The following is a 14,727-nucleotide window of genomic DNA, read 5'->3' on the forward strand; positions in this document are numbered from 1 at the left end:
TTCAAGTAAATACACTAAGAAAAACTAACATTTTTGCTCTGGTCTAATAATTCTAATTAAATCGTCAGTTGTCGTAATCCAAGAAGTCACTTCTGTGTTTTTTAGTAAACTTCTGTAACTCTTTCTCTTTTATAAAGATAACTTTTTTCGGTGTTTATTTCCTCCATTCTTATATTCTCTTTTTACTACTATATGCTTATAATTTTTGGTAGTTTATCCCTTTTATTATATCGTTGGTGTATAATACTTCCTCTGTTTAATCGGTAACAAAATTCTTTATGCTATTATTATGTGTATTTTGTCTGCTTTTTAGTAGTCGTAAATATTTTGTCATCTGAAAAACACCTAAAAAATGGGAACAAGAGTAAATAATAAAGAAAGGATGACTTCAGATGATGGATCAAAGGAGATTGATTAACAACAAGGACGCAAGGAACAGAACGATCAACAAAGAATTGAGAAGAGCTAAGGAAATATGGATGTAAAAAATTGTAAATTATTCCAGCAGCTCCAAAAGAAATACTACCATGTAAACATATATCAACCTTCGTCTTAAAGAACAAAGACGGGAATCCGGCGTCGAGAATTGAGAAGAAGATGCCCACCTAGAAATTTGTCATCGAAGAACTTTTCCGGGACAACCAAGGCATCCCTCCAGAAAATAATTATATCAACGGCCAATGAACACTAGAAAGCGAGGTGAAAGCAGCCTTAGACAAACTATAAGAACGGTAAAGCTTTAACTCCACATAAAGTATCAGCTGAACTTATAAAGATGATGGCGTTCCAGAGAAATGGCAATTTGTATTTGAATCATTGTGATTTCTTCTTAAAATCACAAATGCCAGGATGCATTTAACGTCTACATTTGATTTATTGACTAAACCAAAGCGTTTGACCGTTGTCAACACCTTAAGATAATCACCGCTCTACAAAGAGTATAAATGAATTAAAAGAATATTCGAATAATTACGAATTTGTACTGAAACCAACAAACGGAAGTTGGACTTGAATTGGAGTTGATTGTTAAGATGAAGATCATGCAAGGAAGCAAGCAGTAATGTGTGCTCTAGATAATTTTTTTTATTATATACCAGGAGAGATACCAGGCAGGGAAGGCTGGAATAAAGGTGTACCCATACAAGCTGCTGCTACCTGGTACACGGATGGCTCAAAAACATCGGAGGGTGTGGGAGCTGGCATAGTAGCGACAAATCAAGGGATAGATTTTCCGGTAAGTCTATTTAAGGATGTGACAGTTTTCCAGGCGGAAATAACTGCAATCCATCACTGCGTGGAAGAAATAGAAAGGCAGGAAAAAACGTTCTGTTCAGTTGCCATCTTTACAGATAGTTAGGCAGCGCTTAAGGCACTCAATTCTGTAGAGGTCAATTCTAAGCTATTATGGGATTGCGTGTGCCCTAAATTAACTAGAAGACCGTAGCAAGGTTACGGTAGCCTGGGTACCGGGGCACGAGGGTCATAAGGGCAATGAAAAAGCAGATGAAATGGCCAAACAATGCTCATCATTGCCATTTATTGGACAGGAACCCTTCTGCGGAGTTGCAAAATCGGTAACAAGAACGCCTACAAGGAAGTAGGTAGCTCACAAATCTCTGGAATGATGGAGGAATTCACCAGGACAAAGACAGGCGAAACAGTTCATTAGAAAATATTAGCCAAAATTTACGGCAGACCTAATAAGCAAAGACAGGGAAACAGTCAAGGTCCATAGTAGGTCTTCTAACAGGGCACTGTAAGCTGAATAGGCACTTGAAGCTAATGGGATTATCAGATGAAGACCTGTGCAGATTCTGTCACCTCAAAGAAGAAACAGCAGAGCACATTTTATGTCAGTGTGACAGTCTGGTAAATGTGCGGTTCTTTGCATTAGGAGAAGAAAATCCACTGGCAAATAGCTACATGGAAGGTATAATCTCTAAGCGACTAGACTTTATAAAAAGGGTCAGGCTAGAGAATGTTATCTAGGACTAGAGGACCACAGTAGATCTGAAAAGGTCGCAGTGGAATAGGCCAAAAGGCCACCTCTCTTAATCTAATATAGAAAAAGAATTTTTTACTGAATCCCGGACAAACCTAGAGATGGAATCTAAATTAGTGGATAATTCGTTAACAATATCCGCTACGCTGACGATACTGTGCTACTAACAACCATTCTAAGTGATCTACACAGCATACTGGACCATAATATAAGAACTTAGAGCATAAAGTACGACCGAGAATTCAGCATTAAAAAAACCAAACTCATGGTTATAAGCCATGCAAATTTGGGACTACGTTGACGAAATGGGCTCCAGAATCGCAATTTCACGGTCCACATTTACCAAGACGAGATTCTCGCTGTGCTGCAGTGACTTAAAATTACTGACCAAGATACGGATAGTGAGATGCTAGCGTTTTTCCGATGCTACTAGACGTATTCGGGAACTGAAAACTAAAAAGAAGATCAAAGCATTCTAGATGTGGATCTATAGGAGGATGTTAAAGTCAACTTTGTGGACCATATCAACAACCAGAAAGATATCGAATACTTCATTTCGTCATGAATGGCGAAGTATTTGCCCATGAAGTTATTTTGTTCACAATTATAATAAACTCGTGATTTTGATCGTCATGATGTGACAAAAGATCCAATCAATTGCCATCTACAGTCAGTCCACTGGACTTTCTCCTATTTAAATGATATTTTAGTCTGTTATTTCATAACAACAAAAACTTTTATAACAAATAGGTCACTTTTGGAGAATTTTGCAGAATAAAGAATAAGTGTTAAGTGCATGGAATCGGGAGTGGAATGATTCCAGCTCTACACTCAGAATCACCAAAAGTGACATTTTTTCATGGAAGTTCACTGCCAGAAGTAGATCTCAAATTATTATTAGACGTCTACTACTTGGACACTGTAGGTACGCTCACGCCTGTCTCCTCCAAAATGCGAAACATGCAATAGTCTAGACAGTATAAAGGACTTCTTAATAGACTGTTCTAAATAAGCAAATCAGAGACATTCTTATAATTGTCCAAATAACCTAAAAGAATTACTCGATAAAAATTTTGTTCCGGACAATTTATTAGGTTTCTTAAAATGTATAAACATGTTAAACAAAATTGAACTTAAATTTGATTAAAATTAATTTAAATTTAATAAATGGTTACAATTGTTTAATTGTATACAAATTGTAATTAGTTAAGCATGGTGAGATATCAACGCAATGTCTCACTGTGCGGTAAACTTAGGTCGGCGTGACACCAATAGACGTCTCATGTCAAACAGAAAATAAGACGGAGTGGCTCACTGTAAAGTGACACGATAATGCTAAAATTTATGGGAGGCGATAAATAGCCGTCTATAGAAACATCTAATGTGAACCGGTCTAGAATGTTTAGACGGATTCAGTACTTAGAGTCAACTAAGTGTCATCAATGAGGAGATATTGTATTTCAAAAATAAAATGGATATAAAGTAAACAAAACATTTATTAGCAAAAACTTGGTTACAAAAATAAAGACATAGTTTTATATAAATGAAAAAAAAATCGCCTTACTTTGATTTTGTAGCAGAATGCGTTTCAAAAAAACATGAAACACAAAAACTCTTTTTACAAGATGTGCACTGCCATTTTTGGTTCTTGGAGTTTTGCTTTGTGCTTCTTGCCGTCCTAAAGTTTCTTTTTTTAAAGCATAGCCCACAACACATCGACCTTTAGTAATACATGACACTCATCATTTTGGATGTTATTGGTCGATACAAGCCTACATCTGAAAGTGTCAAGGCAAGATGCTCTCTGAATTCAGTAATCTGCATTTTATTTTTTGTTATTTCCTTATAACACAAGTATGCATTCATTAAAGCTGAACCTAAAATTAGCTCCATCGCTAACTTCCGCTACCATGTCGTTCTCTTTCTAAGAGAATGCGAATATGCTTTTAATTGATCCGAAAAATCAATATAAGCTTTGGCTTTGTTATAATCCGCGATGGCTTTTGGTTTTTTTATCTCTTTTCCACGTTGTCTTATTCCCACTACCTCATCGATGTGTTTGGTGGTCAATAGCAGCACATCTCTCGTATCTTTCCATTACATCATAATGACACCTGTACCACTTTCCTGGGCAAATACTTCAAGTCTTTTTAGTTTTTTTGCTACAACTTCTATTGCGTTCAGTTTTCTGTTCGTCCTTACAGTTCCGACAAGATGTGTTGTCGTCTCCGGTGTAATTAATAAACGTACGAAAATGTGTTTCTTCGCATCTCAAAACGCATCTTGGTGCAATATTCCATGTTTCTTAATTTGTCCAACTATTGCGCAATATGGTGTAATATTGCGTAGTTGGCCGGTACGCTCTTATTGTGGCATTATCTTGAAGAGACAATGCCATTATGGTTTTATTGGTGGTGGAAATAAAACACATTCTTTCTAAGAAGAAAAAAACTCAGCTTTAGAGTCTTAGAAAGATTCAGAGCCCTTCGAGCAAAGTGCTCTAGGGAGCTACCCTACACGGGTAAAACCATGTACTGACACACACTGACTCGAGATCCGAAAATGTCCCATATTTAAAGATAAATTAACTGTTATATGAAACTTTTTCATTTCTCAACCAATTAAATTTAATTATAAGTTCCAGAAGGAAGGGCGATGCACGTCGAGGTGCGTGATTGGTGGCACCTGACGACATCCCCCCTACTTTGGAGACTCTGAGGCTGATAAAAAAAGCTGATTTTATTAAAAAAACTTAAGAAAAACAATTTTTTTACAATTCAAATATAGAAAAAAAAATGCATAAAATATATCAAAAATGTATATGTCCATATTGTCAAATCTACTTCTCCTCACTACACTCTCGTACACTCGCGTAGCGCGCACTTGCACTGCACAAAAAACACTCACAGGCGGTGGTCGGTGTTGTTGACAGCATCTGCAGGTCCATCCTCGATGACGTGCTCGTTCTACGGCGGCTTCGTCCTCTCTAGCTGTACATTTCCCATCTGCATGTTGCCGGTGAGTTTGCCTGAGCCTCCGTGGTGCTCTGGACCACATAATGGTAGGGCAGGCAGTGACTGGCTACTGGGGAGACATCCATTGCATCAGGTACTTAATCAAGTAGACTGGCTCGTCGGAGATGTGGCACATCGACGGTTTCAGGGCTGCAGAAGGTGGATATCGGCCTGTTAGTTTGGTGTACTAACATCCGATGCTTCTCCCCGCTGTTTTCTTGAGTGGTTTTGATGCAGGCGTCGTGTTGAAACTTTTGCGATTTTCGATCGCGGAGCATGAGAACTCTAACATCTTGGAGTCGTGGTAGAGTTCGTTGAAGGTTGGGCGCCATGTCGTCTCCGGTGTAATTAATAAACGTATGAAAATGTGTTAGCATCTTGGTGCAATATTCCATGTTTATTAATTTGTCCAACTATTGCGCAATATGGTGTAATATTGCGTAGTTGGCCGGTACGCTCTTATTGTGGCATTATCTTGAAGAGACAATGCCATTATGGTTTTATTGGTGGTGGAAATAAAACACATTCTTTCTAAGAAGAAAAAAACTCGGCTTTAGAGTCTTAGAAAGATTCAGAGCCCTTCGAGCAAAGTGCTCTAGGGAGCTACCCTACACGGGTAAAACCATGTACTGACACACACTGACTCGAGATCCGAAAATGTCCCATATTTAAAGATAAATTAACTTTTATATGAAACTTTTTCATTTCTCAACCAATTAAATTTAATTATAAGTTCCAGAAGGAAGGGCGATGCACGTCGAGGTGCGTGATTGGTGGCACCTGACGACAGTGTTTTTCTGTTCAATAATTGAGGTGCGAAATACACACTAGTATAATAGTTATCCGTATGGAGGGTTCGACCTTTGTCCAAAAGATTGCCCATCAAACTCATGACTACATTCGCTGTTGCATTACTGATACCATCAGATCCATAATACACTTGTAGATTATAGGTACATCCACCAGTTGTACAATTTGATTCCAAATTTGTTATTTTCTTTTTGTTTTTAATGTACTGTTTCAATTTTAAACGACCTCTAAAAGGAACAAAAGTTTGGTCAATACATACATCTGGTCCTGGCACAAGAACGTACTGAAATCTTTCTATCAACTTATTGATCAGTGGGGTAAACTTTATAAGTTTACCATTTGCAAAGCTCACATTCTCGTTATTATTGAAATGCCACATTTGAACATCTGTTTCTTGGTATGAGATCTTTTACCTTGTTAGCGTATAAAAAATTAGTGCTCCAATAAGCTTTTAGACGTGGTAGCTGAACTACACCCATCCAAATAATTACACCAAGAAATATTTCCATTTCTTTGTTATCAGTGGGAACCCATCCCTTTACGTGGCCTTTTGGATTCTGCTTTTCTCTCAACACTTGCTCGCCATAAAGATGGGTTTGGTACACCATGGTCAATAATCTCATTTTTAATCAATAGTTTGAAAAAGTCGTATGGAGTCTGCTCATATCTATTATAGAATTCAGCACTAGAGAAATCAAACGTTCTTAGTGAAGTACCATCAACGGCTCCCCATACTATTTGAGTATCCTGGGAGTGTTATTTTCTTCATCGGCGTCTTCGGATATATTTCAAGCTATCACATCTTCAATAGTTTGATCAATCTGTAACAAAATAACTGCTGTGATCCAAACATTTTTCAGTTGATTTGTAATAGCAATGTCGCCAACAAAAAAGAAAGATCTGAACTAAGCTTACTCACCATACTGTCGTCGTGTTCAGTTGTAAGTTCACTGATACATTCAACTAACCTGGATGGAACAAGTTCTCTTTTAAGATTCATCGCCTCAGTAGTTTCAAATTTTTTTGCACGTTCTCGCAGGAATTTCTTCGTCACTACAGGTTGCGTCACTACTATCAGGTACATACTCATCGGATAAATAGACGTCCCCAAATTGACTTATTTTATCATCTTCATTAGATAACAATTTATCCCACAATGTTTGCAGCCTACGTTGCTCTTGTTCATAATCACCGTTAGCCATGTTGCTCCCTTGATGTTTCGACTTAGAATGATGAAATGTGCGTAGTCAATCAAATTAGAAACAAACAACCAACTTGTTGACATGCGCAAAGTGTGACATCACATTTATGTTTCGCCGTCTCTGTAGGCCGATATTTTCGGAAAGACGGCGAGACATTATTGACACGAGAAAAATGATAAAAAATACGTAAAATTTTGCAATATTGGAACTGAACTATATTATATCAGAAATACATATGGAACTTTGTTTACTTAGTACACCCGTGATTAACGTGTTAAATGGTAGTATCACGCGGTTTTTTCCTATTTGGGGGTCCATTGATCACCTAAAATAATAAAACATTTTTAACGTTTTAGTTCGTTTCTAAATTACGCAATTAATAACCTATTAATAGCTATTCTACTAATCGAACAATTTGCATAAATAACTTGGGAAAATCCTGAGCTAAGTATATAATATTGTTACGATAAATATACTGGCCTAACTTTTATGACTAATTATTCTGTTTTATTGTAGAAATTTCGGTGGAAGTCTAGATTCAAATTATGGTGAATTCTCCAACTTGATGTTCTCGACTATTCCAGTATATCAGGATTTCGTATATAAATACAACATTTTTATATGGAGAGTTAGTTAATTCTGAACACCCGCGCTCGCGAATTTGTTACGTACGGATATTAATAAATTATTGTTAGATAAGTTAATATAAATAAAGAAATAAATTAAATCCGTAAGTGTTATAAATATTGAACCTTTTAATAAATTCACAACAAATGGTGTCAGAGTGAGATCGAACATAAATTAGACTTATAATAATAATACAAGTGAATATAAAATAAATTGTGAAAATGACGACGATTTATGAGCTGACAGTGACTACTTTAAGAAGACATCTAGAAGACAGAGAATTAGCTTCTACCGGAAAAAAGGCTGAGTTAGTCCAACGACTAAAGAACGCTTTGCTAGAAGAAGGACTAGATCCAGAGACTTGTATATTTGAAGACAAACATGATGCTGTCATCTCGTCGATTTCGAAATTAGAGAACAAAGTTTCTGGCGATATTTCGAAAGTTTCCGGCGACATCGCTTCTTTAGAAAGCAAAGTCACTTCTGAGATGTCTGCCCTGGACGATAGAATATCTTCGTTAAAAAACCAAGTTGCTGCCGATATGTTAGCCTTCGAAGAAAAGATTAAAGAGATGGAAAGGAAGATGGAAGAAACAGGGACAGCAGAGAGAGGTAACAATCCGATTACAGTGGAGATAAAAGAAGACGAGACGAAATTTAAGTTGGAGACACGGCCGAAATTTGAAGGAAGTGGAGGTTCTATTCATGTTAAAGTCCCAACTTTCGACGGAAAATCATCATGGAACAACTACATGAAACAGTTCGAATCAGCCGCAAGAGCAAATGGATGGTCTGAAAAAGAAAAGGCTGTAAACCTGACTATCGCTCTTCGAGGAGATGCCTTAGATGTGCTTCAGACCATAGCCGTAGAGGAGACCGATGATTTCGAACAACTGAAGAAGAGGTTAAATATGCGATATGGCCACGAACATTTGGAGCATGTATATCAGTCACAGCTTAAAAATCGTAGACAGAAGAAAGATGAGGCTCTTCAAGAATATGAGGTAGATATTGCCAGATTAGTACGATATGCTTATCCAACAGCTCCCGAAGACATGATGGAAAAATTGGCCGTTCAAACGTTTATTGATGGTCTTCGTGATCATGAAATGCAGAGAACACTGCGATTAGCTCGTCACAAGACGCTGGTTGATGTCCTATCCGCCGCCCTCGAATATGAGTCAGCTACGCAGGCCTCTGGCGGTTACAGTAAAGTTAGGACTGTAAAAGAGGAAGAAGATGAAGATAAACTTGACCAGCTCGTTAATATGATGAAAAGCATGACATACAAGAAAACGAAGACCATCAGATGCTGGAATTGTGGCGAAATAGGACACGTACGAAGCTCCTGTAAGCACCCTAGGTACGACGCAAATCAAGAAACTCACCATCAGGAAAACTAGAACGGGTCAGCCTTAAGGGGGCAGCTTCGACCCAAAACTTTTCCAAAGACCCTCTCATACTAATAGCTTCTTTGAAATGTCGTGAAGATAGTGTATATGTAGATGGAGACATAAATGGTAAAAAGCATACGTTGTTGGTGGATACCGGAGCGACCAGAACCATTATACGCCCGACAGTTATAAACAGCCGAAAGAAACTGTTACCAACGAGGTTACGACTTCGGACCGCTACAGGTGAAAATGCCAACGTTCATGGAGAAATCCAGGTACAATTGGGAATTGGGGCAGAAAAGTTTGTCCATACTGTTATAGTTGCTGACATCGAAGAGGATGTTATATTAGGAATGGACGTAATGAATATGCATGGATTCCAATTGGATTTTAAGAATAAGGTAATCAAAGTTGGCAACGAGGAGGTATTTCTCCATCCACATAATGACAACACTGTGCAAGCAGCCATTACAGAAGATACAGTCGTGCCTGCGAGAAGCGAAACGATCATAGTAGCGCGACTACAGGGAATTGTAGACGAAGGGAGACCTGTTATGATGGAGCCTTGGAACCACGACGATGAGGTTGGCCGTGGAATCATAATTGGAAAGGAATTGGTGACTTCGGCTAAAGAAATTCCTGTGAGACTTATCAATGTCAACGACTACCCAGTGACCATAAAGAAAGAGACAAAAGTAGGAACTTGTGTACCTGTGACATCCATAATTCGTCAGGCGACAACATCTGATAATTCCAACGACAAATTCGACCAAATGGTTGCAGTTGCAGGACAGTCTCTAAATCAGATGGAGAAAAGGAAATTAAGGGAATTTCTTCGGCAGTATCGTGATATTTTCGTACCGAAAGGAGGAAAGACGGGAAGAACTACCGTTGTTAAGCATAAAATTGATACTGGTAATGCTAAGCCAATTCGTCAAACAGCTCGACGATTACCACAGGCGAAGAGAGAGGAAGCTGAAACGATTGTTCAGGAAATGAAGAAAGACGGGGTGATAGAACCTTCTACGAGTCCATGGGTCTCTCCGGTGGTCCTGGTTAAGAAGAAAGACGGAACGACGAGGTTCTGTGTGGATTACCGTTTGCTGAACAACGTTACCAAGAAAGATAGTTATCCTCTGCCTCGGATCGATGACACATTGGACACATTGGCTGGAAGTAAATTGTTTTCTACTTTAGATTTGAAGTCTGGATACTGGCAGGTAGAAATGGACCCAGTCGATAAAGAAAAGACAGCCTTCACCACAGGATCTGGATTGTGGCAATTCAACGTTATGCCATTTGGACTTTGTAATGCTCCTGCGACATTTGAGAGGCTTATGGAAAATGTGTTGAGAGGGTTATCTTGGAAAACATGCCTGGTTTATTTAGATGACATAATCGTCTTGGGGGAGACATTCGAAGATCATTTGAGGAATTTAGAAAACGTTTTTAATCGACTTAAAGCTGCCCAATTGATGCTAAACCCCAAGAAGTGCCAGCTATTTCAAGGTAAAGTCAATTATCTGGGTCATATAGTCAGTAAAGAAGGAGTGGCCGTGGATAAGGGAAAAATCGATTCCATTAAGGAATGGCCAAAACCAACTGACAAACATCAAGTGAGAAGTTTTCTTGGACTATGTACTTACTACCGGAGGTTTATTAAGAAGTTTGCAGATATCGCTAAGCCATTAACGCGACTTACGGAGGAAGCAAGAGATTACCGCTGGGATACAGACTGCCAAAATGCCTTTGAGACCTTGAAAAAGCATTTAATAACAGCACCAATTTTAGGGTATCCACTGCCAGAAGGAGAATTCATCTTAGATACAGATGCAAGTAATGTGGGAATTGGAGGAGTGCTGTCTCAGATTCAAGGAGGACAGGAACGAGTCCTCGGATATTTTAGTAAAGTTCTTTCAAAACCTGAGCGGAATTATTGCGTCACGAGAAGAGAACTTCTGGCAGTAGTGAAATCAGTAGAGCACTTCTATCAATACCTCTATGGAAGGAAGTTTTTAATCCGAACCGACCATGCCGCCCTTAAGTGGTTGATGCAGTTTAAGAATCCAGAGGGTCAGATAGCCAGGTGGATCGAACGACTCCAAGAATACGATTTTAAGATTGAGCACCGAGCCGGAGTTAGCCACAGAAACGCTGATTCTCTTTCCAGACGGCCATGCCCAGCAGAGTGTCCCCACTGCAAACAAAACGGAATCCAAGGAAGCAGCAGTGCTAAGAACGACGATTGTCAACGACGACTGGACGCCTACTAAGATAAGGGAAGAACAAGAGAGAGATCCAGTTATAGAGAAAATCCGAAAATGGAAAGAGGAAAACCGTCGACCACCTTGGCAGGAAATATCAAACCTATGCTCAGTAGTTAAGACGTATTGGGCCCAGTGGGACTCATTTATCATCGAAGATGGCTTGCTCAAACGAGTCCTGGAAAATGATGACGGTTCAGAGAAAAGAAGACAGTTGGTGATTCCAAAGAGCAGAATAGCCGAAGTACTTCGTCAGTTACACGACAGTCCATCGGGAGGGCATTTTGGTGTAAGGAAAACCCTTCAGCGAATTCGGGAACGGTTTTATTGGATGAACAGTTCCGACGACGTAAAAGACTGGTGTAAGAAATGTACTATTTGTGCTACGAGTAACGGGCCTCACCGGAAAAGGAGAGCTCCTATGAGACAATATAATGTTGGAAGCCCGTTTGAAAGAATAGCTTTGGACATTGCAGGGCCATTTCCAGAAAGTGAAAATGGGGGCAAGTACATGTTGGTAGTAATGGATTACTTCACTAAGTGGGTCGAGATTTACGCACTTCCAGACCAGAAGGCCGCCACCGTTGCAGATAAGTTGATCCAAGAATATATCAGCCGATTTGGAGTGCCTTTGGAGATCCATAGTGACCAAGGCAGGAACTTCGAAAGTGATCTATTCCAAGGAATATGTGATAGACTAGGCATGAAGAAAACAAGAACTACCGCGTATCATCCGCAATCGGATGGTATGGTAGAACGAATGAATAGGACAGTTGGCAAGTATTTGACAAAGATGGTGTCCGATCATCAGCGAGACTGGGACCAATACCTTCCGTTCTTCACAATGGCCTACAGATCTGCTGTTAACGAATCAACGGGCCAGACACCAGCCAGAGTCCTATTCGGACGCGAAATGCGACTACCTTGTGATCTAGAATTTGGGTGTCGACCTGGAGAAGATGTAGCAGGTGAAGATTATGTGATCGAATTACGAAGAAGAATGGACGATGTACATGAGTTGGTCCGTTCCCACCTTCAGATCGCTAGCGACCGAATGAAGAAACGGTACGATACACAAGCCGAAAAGGGTTGCTTTAAGAAGAACGACAAAGTATGGCTGTATAATCCCAAGAAGCGAAAAGGTTGTTCTCCCAAATTGCAGCAGTTTTGGGAAGGTCCATACCTCATCATGGAGAAGATCAACGATGTCATCTACCGAATAAGCAAGATTCCGAGGGGAAAGCCGATGATAGTACACCATAACCGGTTGGCATCTTTCGAAGGTGACCACGACGTAGATGAAGAAGTGGAAGTAAACCAAGTCCAAGATGTGTCTGACCTCACGTTTGAGGAATTCATGGGTGCCTATGGAGGTACCGGTAAAGCGAGACATGGTGTTACCACTGAAGAAAAGCAAGATCTACTCGCGCTCCCCGATGACTACTCGCTGGCCCTTACCATCCCGGCCAGTATCAAAGACGCACCAGGGTTGGCATCCGTCTTTCGAAGGAAGTTTGGTCGAGTTGCAGAACTTCAATGCCAAGTGCCAGCTCCCGGTAAAACCTTGAAACTCCAAGATGCATCACGTTACCTTTTCTACCTGGTAACAAAAGACACTGCCCGTGACCAACCTACCTACCGAGATGTATGGGAAGCCTTACTTCAATTGAGAGGGCACGTACTAGAGTCCGACGTGCAAAAGTTAGCCATGCCAAAGTTGGAGTGCCGCCAATTAGATTGGAGGGTTATCCGAAATATGGTGGAGGAGATCTTTAAAGACACCGAAGTCCAGGTGTTAGTCTGTTGCAATCCGCATAGTTACTGGTGCGGAGAGAAAACCGTCCCTTGTCATTTTTATACAACTGGAAGTTGTAAAAGAGGGTCCAGTTGCCGATACCAGCATACAGTTCCGGTTCCAGTCCCGACAAGGTTCCAGGAGGAACCATCTTTTAAGAGGGGGGCAATGTTACGATAAATATACTGGCCTAACTTTTATGACTAATTATTCTGTTTTATTGTAGAAATTTCGGTGGAAGTCTAGATTCAAATTATGGTGAATTCTCCAACTTGATGTTCTCGACTATTCCAGTATATCAGGATTTCGTATATAAATACAACATTTTTATATGGAGAGTTAGTTAATTCTGAACACCCGCGCTCGCGAATTTGTTACGTACGGATATTAATAAATTATTGTTAGATAAGTTAATATAAATAAAGAAATAAATTAAATCCGTAAGTGTTATAAATATTGAACCTTTTAATAAATTCACAACAATATTCTTATCCTATGTATTTGACAAATTGTTTCAATGATTTAAATTTTATTGTCCTAAGAGCGTAGGCGCAAAATTTCGGGCCAATGCTTTTTAAATGCATTCATTTTTTTCAAATCCTGAGAAACCTAATAAGTATTTTTGAAAAATTTAAACGCAGAATGAAAGTATACATTATTACTGAGGGCCGAAAGTTCCTGAAAACTTCTATAATGTTTATTTTAATAAGTTACAGGGGTGAAAAAAAAAAAAGAGAAAATTTTAGTGTGATTTTTAATTTCAAATATCTTATTCAAAAAATTTTTTTTTTATTCCAAGGGACTTTCGGCCCTCGGTAATAATGTAATCTTTCATTATGTGTTTAAATTTTTTAAAAATATTTGTTAGTTTTCTCAGGATTTGGAAAAAATGAATGCATTTAAAAAGCATTCATTTTTTCTATCAGGCTTTATATATAACTTATTTATGCAAGTGATTTTATTTTACGTTTATGAAAATACATAAAAACTTAAAACTTTCACTTTAAGTAACTTTTTGAACAAATATGTTTACAGAAACTAGAACAAAGTTTGTATCTACAGGGAAATTCAATTTGGAAACGTGCAAATACTTTCCTCGTTCGGCAAGATATATGTCCCTTTGGCTTTTTATTAAAGGTTTCCAACCCAACCAACGAAACCGATTCTTTTCGTGGCATATATCAATCACTTAAACGTTTAAGAAGAAAAAAATAAAAACACCCCCACCCCCACACATACCAACAACATCCTCGACCTAAACTGTCGGCATAAAATAAACCCACAGGTAAGGGGGCCGAGGGGGCAGTGGGTCGGCTTGTTTGAGAGGAGGCAAGAGGGCGAGAGACGGCGGATGGCGGCAACAGTCAGGTGGGGCAGAGGGGTCGGCATGTCACGCTACCTGTTGGTCTGCTCTCGAGGCCTCTCCCCGTATCGATCCACAAAGAAGGGTATGAATGCAGAGGTGGAATAGAAGTAATAATTCTGGTCAAAAATTCAGACATTGACCTACAATCTGTTTCAATAATTGATAATGATTACCATAAAAAGAACATGTATTAAACCATAAATATAATATAAATATCTTTCCTTTTTTCTATAACAAATATGTCCATTAAATA

The sequence above is a fragment of the Diabrotica undecimpunctata genome, chromosome 8 (genome assembly GCF_040954645.1).
Source record: "Diabrotica undecimpunctata isolate CICGRU chromosome 8, icDiaUnde3, whole genome shotgun sequence".
Classification (NCBI taxonomy): domain Eukaryota; kingdom Metazoa; phylum Arthropoda; class Insecta; order Coleoptera; family Chrysomelidae; genus Diabrotica; species Diabrotica undecimpunctata.